Source organism: Octopus bimaculoides, chromosome 23 (genome assembly GCF_046866305.1).
Source record: "Octopus bimaculoides isolate indiv1 chromosome 23, ASM4686630v1, whole genome shotgun sequence".
Taxonomy (NCBI): domain Eukaryota; kingdom Metazoa; phylum Mollusca; class Cephalopoda; order Octopoda; family Octopodidae; genus Octopus; species Octopus bimaculoides.
The window spans coordinates 22,591,264-22,601,805 of record NC_142950.1 but is presented as its reverse complement, the minus strand read 5'-3'; the positions used below and the strand labels follow the sequence as shown (position 1 = coordinate 22,601,805).

Here is a 10,542-nt window from a genome sequence, read left to right as displayed (position 1 = left end):
ATGGAGCCTGGTGCAGTTCTCTGGCTTGCAGGTCCCAGTCAAACCCTCTAACCCATACCAGCATGGAAAATGGCCATTAAATGATAACGATGACGATGATGATGTGTGTGTGTGTGTGTGTGTGTGTGTGTGTATATGTGTTTCTATATATATGAAATAATATATAAACGTATAAATGGTTTTCAACTTTGAGTCTAGCACTATAACAGCAGACTTCTTTCACAACCTGCTGCCAAGTTCCAGTCCCAACCATAAAAGTCAGCCACCCACCCACCGTCTCCTTGCCTCCACCAAACATATTCATATTGTGTAAGAAGAGCTTTGAGATAAAAAGCTGACAATGTTGTTTTGTTGTTTTTTTTTTTTTGTTAATTTATATATCATTTCTATATATTTATTTCATATTTTTAAATTCAGTGTTGGTCAGCACCTAATTAATTTCCTGCTGAGAGAACTGGTCTGCTATCTGAAAGACTCCATATGTTTATAGCTTTTGGTTATTGTTCTTTGTTGGAATATCCTATCTCCCACCAAAAGAAATAAAGAAATAAAATGAAAATAAAAGAATTAGAAGCAGAACCGAACATTTTTCAAATGCATACAAACCACAATAATAGTAACAACAACAACAACAACAGCACCAGTAGTAGTAGTGATGATGATGATGGTGGAGGTGTGGTGATGATGATGATAACGATAATTTCTTAACAACAACATCAATAACAATAAAAATAATTTCTTTTATTTGCCTCAGGAACATCTGATGAAAGGGGTGTATCAATAATAATAATATTAGTAATTTCAAATTTTGGCACAAGGCCAGTAATTTCAGAGAAAAAGTAAGTTAATTACGTTGACTCCTATGGGACTTATTTATTTTATCGACCCCTTGGAAGGATGAAAGTCAAAGTTGACTGTGGCGGCATTTGAAATCAGAATGAAAAGAACCAGAAGAAATACTGTTAAGACATTTGTTCGATATGGGATCGATTCTACCAGCTCATTGCCCCTCATGATAATGGTTTCAAGTTTTGGCACAAGGCCAGCAAGTTCGAGGGAGGGGGTTAAGTCGATTACAATGACCACAATGATCAACTGGTACTTATTTTATCGATCCCAAAAGGGTTGACAAAAAGCCAGTAAGTTTGGGAGAGGGGCTTACTTAGTTGATTAAATTGACTCCAGTGCTCAGCTGGTACATATTTTATTGACCCCGAAAAGATGAAAGGTAAAGTTGATCTCAACAGAACTTGAACTCAGAATATAAAGATGGATGAGATGCTGCTAACAATTCTGCCAGCTCATTGCCTTAATAATAATAATAATAATAATAATAATAATCCTTTCTACTAAAGGCACAAGGCCTGAAATTTGGGGGGAGAGGTATAGTCGATTACATCAACCTCAGTACTCAACTGGTACTTATTTTATTGACCCTGAAAAAAATGAAAGGCAAAGTTGACCCCAGCAGCATTTGTACTCAGAACATGAAGACAGATAAAATACCACTGGCATGCTAACAATTCTGCTTGCTCGCCACCTTAATAATAATAATAATAATAATTATAATAATAATAATAATCCTTTCTACTATAGACACAATGCCTGAAATTTTGGGGGGAGGGGGGCCAGTTGTTTAGATTGACCCCAGTATGCAACTGGTACTTGATTTATCGACCCTGAAGGGATGAAAGACAGTCGACCCCAGTGGCATTTGAACTCAGAGCATAAAGACAGATGAAATGTCACTGAGCATTTTGCCTGGCATGCTAATGGTTCTGCCAGCTCACCACCTTAATAATAATAATAATAATAATAATAATAATAATAACAACAACAGCAATAACAGTAATAATAATGATTTCATTTATTTGCCACAACAGTATCTTATGAGTGGGAAACATTAGCAACTACAACAACAACGAGAAAAGCAATGATAGAATTTGGCCAAAATGGTGAATTTATCAGTTGATTTTTGATGTGTCAAAGAGACTGACAACAGATAATTGGTATTAGAAATGTTAGCTTGTAGAAGTGTGTGTATATGTGTGAATGCATGTGTATATGTATACATGTGTATATGCATCTCCCCTTAGTTTTCTGTATTTTTTTTTTATGCCTCATGTAAAAGTCGATTTATTTCTCAATATATATATGTATGGTGATGTAAAACAGGAAAAATAGAACTCAAAATATAAGTATCTTTCATGTTTTTATTAATATTTAGCAGAAGCAACAGAGTGACTGAAAGGCTGAGAATTTCGTGTATTGGCACTTATATATAAAAATATCTATATGCATGTACATATGTGTTTATCTTCTGAATTTAGCTTTTGTATATATATATATATATATATATATATATATATATATAAAGGCTAAATATATATGCAGGAGTGGGTATGTGGTAAGTAGCTTGCTTACCAACCACATGGTTCCAGGTTCAGTCCCACTGCATGGGCAGGTGTCTTCTACTATAGCCTCAGGCCGACCAAAGCCTTGTGAATGGATTTAGTAGATGGAAACTGAAAGAAGCTTGTTGTATATATATATATATATATATGTTTGTGTGTCTGTGTTTGTCCCCCACCATCACTTGACAACTGATGTTGGTGTGTTTACGTCCCTGTGACTTAGCAGTTCGGCAAAAGGGAATGATAGAATAAGTACTAGGCTTACAAAGGATAAGGCCTGGGGTCGATTTGCTCAACTAATGGCAGTGCTCCAACATGGTCGCAGTCAAATAACTGACACAAGTAAAAGAATATATATATATATATATATGTGTATCAAGCCTAATTGTGTTTATCTGCATCACTATATATATATATATTAATTTGACTGTCCACAACATTCTTAATGGTCATAGATAGTTTTCCTTGATCATGAGTGGACAGCCAGCATCTTATGTGTACATGTGTATATATATGTATATATGACCCAGTGTGCTTAAAAGAATAAGGCATACATATACATATAAGCATACACATATGCATCATACTTAAATAGATATACATACACATCCACATATACATGTATTTTACTTGGTTTCAGTCATTAGACTGTGGCCATGCTGGGGCACCACCTTTAAGAGTCTTTAGTCAAATGAATTGACCTCTGGACTTATTTTGCTTTTTTTAAGCCTGGTAGTTATCCTATTGGTCTCTTTTGCTGACCTGCCCTACTTAAAGGGACATAAACACACAAACACTGGTTCTCAAGTGGGGCTTGGAGGCAAACACAAACACACGCACACACACACACACATACACACACACACACGATGGGCTTCTTTCAGCTACCGTCTACCAAATCTGCTCACAGGGCTTTGGTCATCCCAAGGCTATAGTTGAAAACATTTGCCCAAGGTGTCACATGGTGGGAGTGAACCTGGAACCATGTGGCTGGGAAGCAAACTTCTTATCACACAGCCACACCTGTGTCTATGTACATATTATTTATATATATATTATATAATATATATAAATATATATTATATTATATAATATATATACACACACATACATAGGTGTGTGTGTGTATGTATATATATATATATATATATATATATATATATAATCATAAATATACAGGGATTAGCATTGAGTTGCTTCTCCAACATACTGAAAATTTAGAAATAGCAGTCAAAGAACTACTTATATTTTATATATTTTATATTTTATATTTATATTTTATATTTTATATTTTATATATATTTTATATTTTATATATATTTTATATTTTATATATATATATATATATATATATATACATATATATATATATATATATACACATATACATACATACACTTGTACATTCATACACATATAATGCATATATATGTACATAGATGTGCATTCACAATACACATACATACATGCATATATATACATACACGCATATGTATATGTACATGAATACATATTTCCATCTTAGCGGCTGAGTTGAGTGAGGTGGGCTCAGACCAGACCAGACCAGACCACCATGCCTTACCATACAATGTAGTCTTATGCTGCACTTGTTCCTTTAACCAGGACCCAAACACCACCACCACCACCACCACCATCCAGTCCTCAACATCATTGCTTCTCCTTTGTCTTTGTCATCTGTGAACCCAGTTTCTATCCATCCATCCAGCCCCTAAAGAAGTGGATGCAAAGGCACTGTCCTGATAATGTGACCTACATAAAGTAGTCTCTTGCCATTTGACCATTGCACAAGTACAAATGTTGTCATCATTGTCATTGTATCATTGTAATCACACATGCACATAGATATATATACATATATACATATATACATATACAATGAGCTGCCAAAATATTTAGAAATGGATAGAAATGATTGTGTTTTAGATTGTTCATAATGGAAGAAAGCGGTGCATGATGGGAGGAGGGAATTTGAGCAAAATCATATCAGGTATGAAAGCTCAAGTGAGATGTTCATAAGGATCTGTATGTGAATTTACCTGAGTGTGTTGGCACACAGGCCAATATGAAATTTAACACTTGTGGGCATGTCTACAAGGTGCTATCAAAAATGGCAACTTTGAGCTACATTTTCATCTTGGGGGAAGAAATGGAAGTCCACAGGCACTAAATCTGGCAAATAGAGCAGGTGTGGAAGTAATACCATGTTGTTTTTGGTGAGGAGAGCTTGGTGACAGGGTGTATTGTCATTGTTAAGAATCCAATTCATTATGCTCCACAGATCTGGTCGCTTTCACCAAATATCCTCCCTCAAATGCTTCAAAGGATTGCAGTAGAATTCTCAATTGACAGTCTGGTCCCAAGGGACAAATTCTTGATTCCCAATACCACATTTCCAAGGGTGACACTTGTGGTAGGTCTTCCAGACTGCTCATTGTCTTCTAGGGATGTTCTTCCACTTTTGAAGTGCTTGAGCCACTCGAAGCATTGCATACCAGCCATTGTGTATGACCCATTGCCTCATCGCCATAAGCTTGCCGAAGTATGCTCAATGTCTTTGTAGCAGACTTCCCAAGTTTAATTCAAAATTTCACGTTGGCTTTCTGTTCCAACTTCCTATCCATGACAAAATCACAGACTACAGGCCTAAACATGATCACAAATTTCACAACTTGCAAAGTAAACCCAGCAACGTCACTCAGCACACTTTCTCACGAAGGTCACTGCTATCCCTCACTGGGCATGCGACTGCGTGCTGCTATCTGTTAGCATGCTACAAAACTAGTCCAGGAACTTTTTGATACTACCTTGTAGACATGCCCACACAATTGTCTTGTGTGCCATCACACTTGGGTAAACTCACATACAGACCCTCATGAACATCTCACTTGAGCTTTCATACCTGATATGATTTGCTCATATTCCCTCCTCCCATCATGCACTGCTTTCCTCCTTTCCTCCACTATGAACCATCTAAAGCATGGTCATTTCTATCCATTTCCAAAGATTTTGACCTACATACTCACACACATATATACACACCAGCAGACATACTTACACACATACATGTATGTATACTCACATATTTGCATATATGCACACTTATATACATACATATACATACTTACATGTATATGCATGACATAAATATTTGCCTCAACAGGGGAGCCTCTATGCAGTCATTCAACCAGCTAGAAATAGCAGCTAAATCTCCTTACAAATAAACTTACTGAATTACAGTATCTGTAAGCCTGCATGTATGCATCTGTATGTGTGTGTGTGTGTGTGTGTGTGTGCATACATGTACATAAATTAGGATATGACAACTAAAAGTACTGTAGATTATAACTGACAGAAAATTTATGTTTGACTTTCGACAATTAATGTTGGTCATAAATAACAGTTCAAAATATAGGTTATGGTGTGTGTGTGTGTGTGTGCATGTGTCTATTTGTGTGCGTGTGTCTGTGTGTACGTACATATGGAATAAGTTATGTTGTAATGCATGTAGGTATGTATAGTCTAGTATTCAATATTTTGAAGATATCATGAAATTTTATGTAAATGTGTATACATGTATGTCTGTGCACACACACATGTGTGTATATGTGTGTATATATATACATATACATACATTCACATACATATACATACATTCACATACACAGAAAGAGAGAGAGAGAGAAACACATAGAGAAATGGAACGATAAACATATATACACATGCACTTGTATCTGTTCAACTTTGGCAAAATGTATTTTGTTTCATCTGTGGTCTCATCAAGAAAACATTATATAAATATATATATCTTGTGTGTGTGTGTGTGTGTGTATGTATGTATGTATGTGTATATATATATATATAGGTACCAAGTCCAAAATAAACCATAGATCATACTCAGGGGTTGGTTCCGGGTGTGATATATTTCATTCTGTCTTTGAGTTCCATTGGTCTGATCATATTCCTGTGAGGTTGTCACCCATGGTGCCCCAGCATCGCCACTGTCCAATGACTGAAACAAGTAAAAGAGAAAGGAGTATCTATCTATTTATCTATCTATCTATCTGTCTGTCTGTCTGTCTGCCTGCCTGCCTGTCTGTCTGTCTATCTATCTATCTATCTATCTATCTATCTCTATGGACGGACGGTAGACGTGTCGGCTCTGTAAGTTTTGCCTTTTTCATGTTTTAAAAAGTTTGTTTGTAAAGTTTATTTTATATACAAAGTTGTATAACAACTTGTAGACTCTCTGGTGCAAGTTTTTTGCGACGGAAATCTGCCCTGTGTGGCACATTTCCAGGATATAAAAACCAATTTCGGCTTTCTAGCCATTTTTTTTTTTGAGACGATGGCGTCTTGTAGCCATGAAAATCTTTGTGACACGAACGCTGCATTTTGCAGTGTTTCGTTCGAAAAAGAATTTCCTAGTCTTCCTTCCTCACAGTTAAACGAGAGAATGGAGAAGAAGAAAAAAGAATTTACACACACAAATTCAAGTGTTAACACCGCCACCACCACCACCAACAACAACAAAAACAAAACTGTAACCAAGGTTACAAAACAGAACATAGACAATATTTCCAAAGAATGTGACGTCAGCACCAATTCTGGTGACGACATCATTACCACCACCACCACCAACAACAACGACAACAACAACAACAGCAGCAGCAGCAACATTTCAACTCAACCTTTGCTCCCTTCACCAGCAGCAAGCGAAAGAGAGGAAGGAAAAAGCCACAACACCACTGAAACAAATACCACATCTACTACCAATACCAGTACCAGCACCAGCAACAACAATAACAACAATAACACAAACAAAAACTTTGAAGCAAAGTGAAACTGTTGTGTCCTACACAACAAAAGAAATAATAGAGATGAGAAAATTAATCACCAAAGAAAGCGGTGAAATACGCTTAAACGTACCACAACACATATTAGACGAAGCAAATAGGAAAACAATAATTTATAAAATAATAAACACAAGAAGTAAAAGGCCGGAACAAGCCAGTATAGACAAGATCGAAAGATGCTTGAGATCTATTTGGGACAAAAAATCCTATATCACGTATTATAGGTTTGCACAAGTTCAGGTGATTTTTCGAAATGAAGAGTTGGCGAAGACGTATTCAACGCTAACTCTTCACACACCTGAAATAACAATGTTACCCAGTTACCTTGGCCAAAAGGTAACAAAGGTAACAATAAAGCACGCACCTCCAACAATCGACACACTATGGTTGATATCGGCCATATGTATTGATATGGACAACATTAACATACTGAAAATAAACGTTGGAGAGAGCAATTGGACCGGAAAAAGCATACAAATCTTGTTCCACACAAACGAACAAGAAATCAAAAAAATCCCACCATACATCCGTTTGGCAACAAACCAAAAGTTGCATATAGTAGTAGAGGGCAGGCGGCCTCGCTGTTACTTATGCGACAGCGAGGCACACCTTAAAAAGGAGTGTCCGACTGCCCGAAAAACACAACAACAACAACAACAACAAGAACTAACTAAACACACAAAAAAAGCCTTGCTGCCCACACCGCCATCCACACAAAAAACAATAAAAGCAACATCAACAACATCAACGAAAGAAAATACAACAAAAACTACAAAATTAACAAACAAAGAAGACGAAAAAAGAAAAGACAATACAAAAACTGATACCCCTTCCCCCACATCACTTACACCACAACCAAAAATTCAATAACCAACAACAACAAAAACAACAATACAACCACTTACACAAGCAAACACAGAAGCATACAACATGCCTCTACCTCCTTCCGATTCCTCAGAGTTTTCATCTGAAGACGAATCAAGTACTGAGGAATGGAAAATTGCCCAAAAAGGAAGGAGGAAGAGGAGCAAAAAAAGAAAAACGAACAACAACAAAGCAGGGAGATTCACATCTCCCGAAAACACTCCCAACGCCTACACGATAAACACCAATGCTAACACACCAAAAACAATGCTAACAGCAATAGACACTACAAACACAGAGTTGATGAATTACATCAACTCTAAAACAAACATCACAAATAACGACATCAAAACAAACAACCACCCACGCACAACACCGCCAAAACATATTAAAATTTATCATGTAACACCAGCATTACACAACACAATAAAATCCCTCTACCCCAACTCGGTAGGAGGATTCCAGAAATATTTGTGCAAGAAATTGTACAATAGCCTCCTTGGTGAAAAATCCAAGGAGGAAACAAAACTTTCGAACGGTAAGTAACTTTCTGTTCTTTTGTTTTGTGCTTTAAAGCACACGTATAAATAGAATCGTGGTGAAGATTGGTTGTGTGAATGTGCGTGGCTTAGGGTCCCCTTGGAAACAAGGGTACCTCTTAAATGACATCAAGTCACACAATTTGGATATCATAGCCATTAGTGAGACCAGACTCCATGAACCGCGGGCCCTAAAGTCCATGTTTGGCGGACAGTTTAACATTTATTTTTCTCCCTGTCTGCCGAGGATGGGCGGTAGTGGCACGGCGGTTCTTTTTCGCAAGAGTCTGGATCTCCAAGTAAAGACGATATTTACGGACCCGGAGGGTAGACTGGTTGTCCTAGATGTGGACGGCAGCGATGGAGGCGCTTTTCGGTTGCTGGCAGTTTATGTGCCTCCTTTAACAGGTCGGTCAGACTTCTTTCGACGTCTAGAAGTATTCCTGGGAACGTCTCGTCCCTTACTTTTAGTGGGGGATTGGAATGCTACCTTGGACACGCATCTAGACTACGTGGGGAGTGACAAAACTAGAAGAGGATGCAAAGGCCTCATAGACCTGCTCAGACGCTTCCAGTTGTCTGACAGGTACCGACTCGACCACCCAAATGTGCCAACGTGGACTTGGAGCAACCGCATTGGGTCGTCGAGATCGTATCTAGATAGGATAGTGTGTAGGACAAGAGATAGAGATAGTTTAGGATGTCCACAGTTCCACATAGTCAGCTACACGGATCACAAACTTGTGACGTGTACGCTAGACTTAGATAAGGCACATAGGCAGGGTCCCGGTTACTGGAAACTAAACGCGTCTTTCCCGTCGAGACAGGTTTTCAGAGACCGGATTAGCACGTTAGTAAAGAGGGCTTTGACGGGAGCCATCGTCAACAACAAATGGTGGTTTGCCCTCAAGAGAGCAGTAAGGGCGGAAGCAATAAGGTATAGCAGGGCACTAGCTGTAGAGAGGAACAGAGTAGAGGGGGAGCTAGTGATAAAGTTAGAAGAGGCATTGCGAAGTGGCATCGCATCCGACGTTTTAGCGGCGAGGTTGGCCCTCGACCAACACTTCAATGCTAAACACGAAGGGTGTGCTGTCAGGGCAAGGATGCGTGCTCTGAGGAATGAAGGTGTTGGAGCCGCACGAGAGGCCCGGGTGGCGGAGGCGCAGCGGGGTAACAGAGCCACCATCCGGTCTCTGGTAGACGAACAGGGGCGCGAATTGCTCGAGCCGAGCAAGATGTGCGAGGCGTTTCAGCGGCATTTTTCCCGACTGTTCGGGAGGAGTGGCGCTTGTCATCGAGAAACTGGTCGGCACGGAGCAGACGTGCGCCGTGCCGGGTCGGAGCATCCATGACAACCTCCATCTGATGCGCTACATCATAGAGAGGGTAGTTAAGGAACCTGGCATGGGTGGGGCCCTGATCAATTTGGATCAATCCAAAGCTTTCGATAGGGTAGACCATCGATACTTGGAGGCCGTCCTCGAAGTGGCCGGCTTCGGTCCCGTTTTCCGCGGCTGGATGGCTGCCTTGTACACAGGCATCCGTTCGGTTGTTCGCGTCAATGGACGTCTATCGGGACCCTTCGACATTGCACGTTCGGTTCGTCAAGGATGCCCCCTGTCGCCGCTCCTGTACGTATTGACTCTCGAGCCACTACTGCGGAAGCTGGCGACGCTGAGGGGCATCCCGCGAGAACTGGGGTGCGGGACGAGCGTGTCGGCATATGCGGACGACGTCACCGTCATAGCGTCTAGCCACGAGCACATCAAGCTTGTCGGCGAGACGCTGAAAGACTACGAAGCGGTGACGGGAGCGAAAATCAACCGGGATAAGTCGGTGGGTTTGCTGCTC

At 39.4% G+C, this 10,542-nt stretch overlaps 1 long non-coding RNA gene across 2 annotated transcripts; it reads right to left on the bottom strand.

Annotated features, from left to right (window-relative positions):
- Positions 1-343: 343 nt before the first annotated feature.
- On the bottom strand, positions 344-7,042 carry LOC149131326 (uncharacterized). 2 transcript variants are annotated; one of them, XR_016238057.1, is made up of 2 exons: positions 6,302-7,042; positions 344-520 (listed from the first exon to the last, which is right to left on the bottom strand). It is a non-coding gene; the product is annotated as an uncharacterized LOC149131326 (long non-coding RNA). The 2 variants fall into 2 exon arrangements; XR_016238058.1 differs by having other exon boundaries at positions 6,330-7,042.
- Between the last annotated feature and the right edge of the window lie 3,500 nt (positions 7,043-10,542).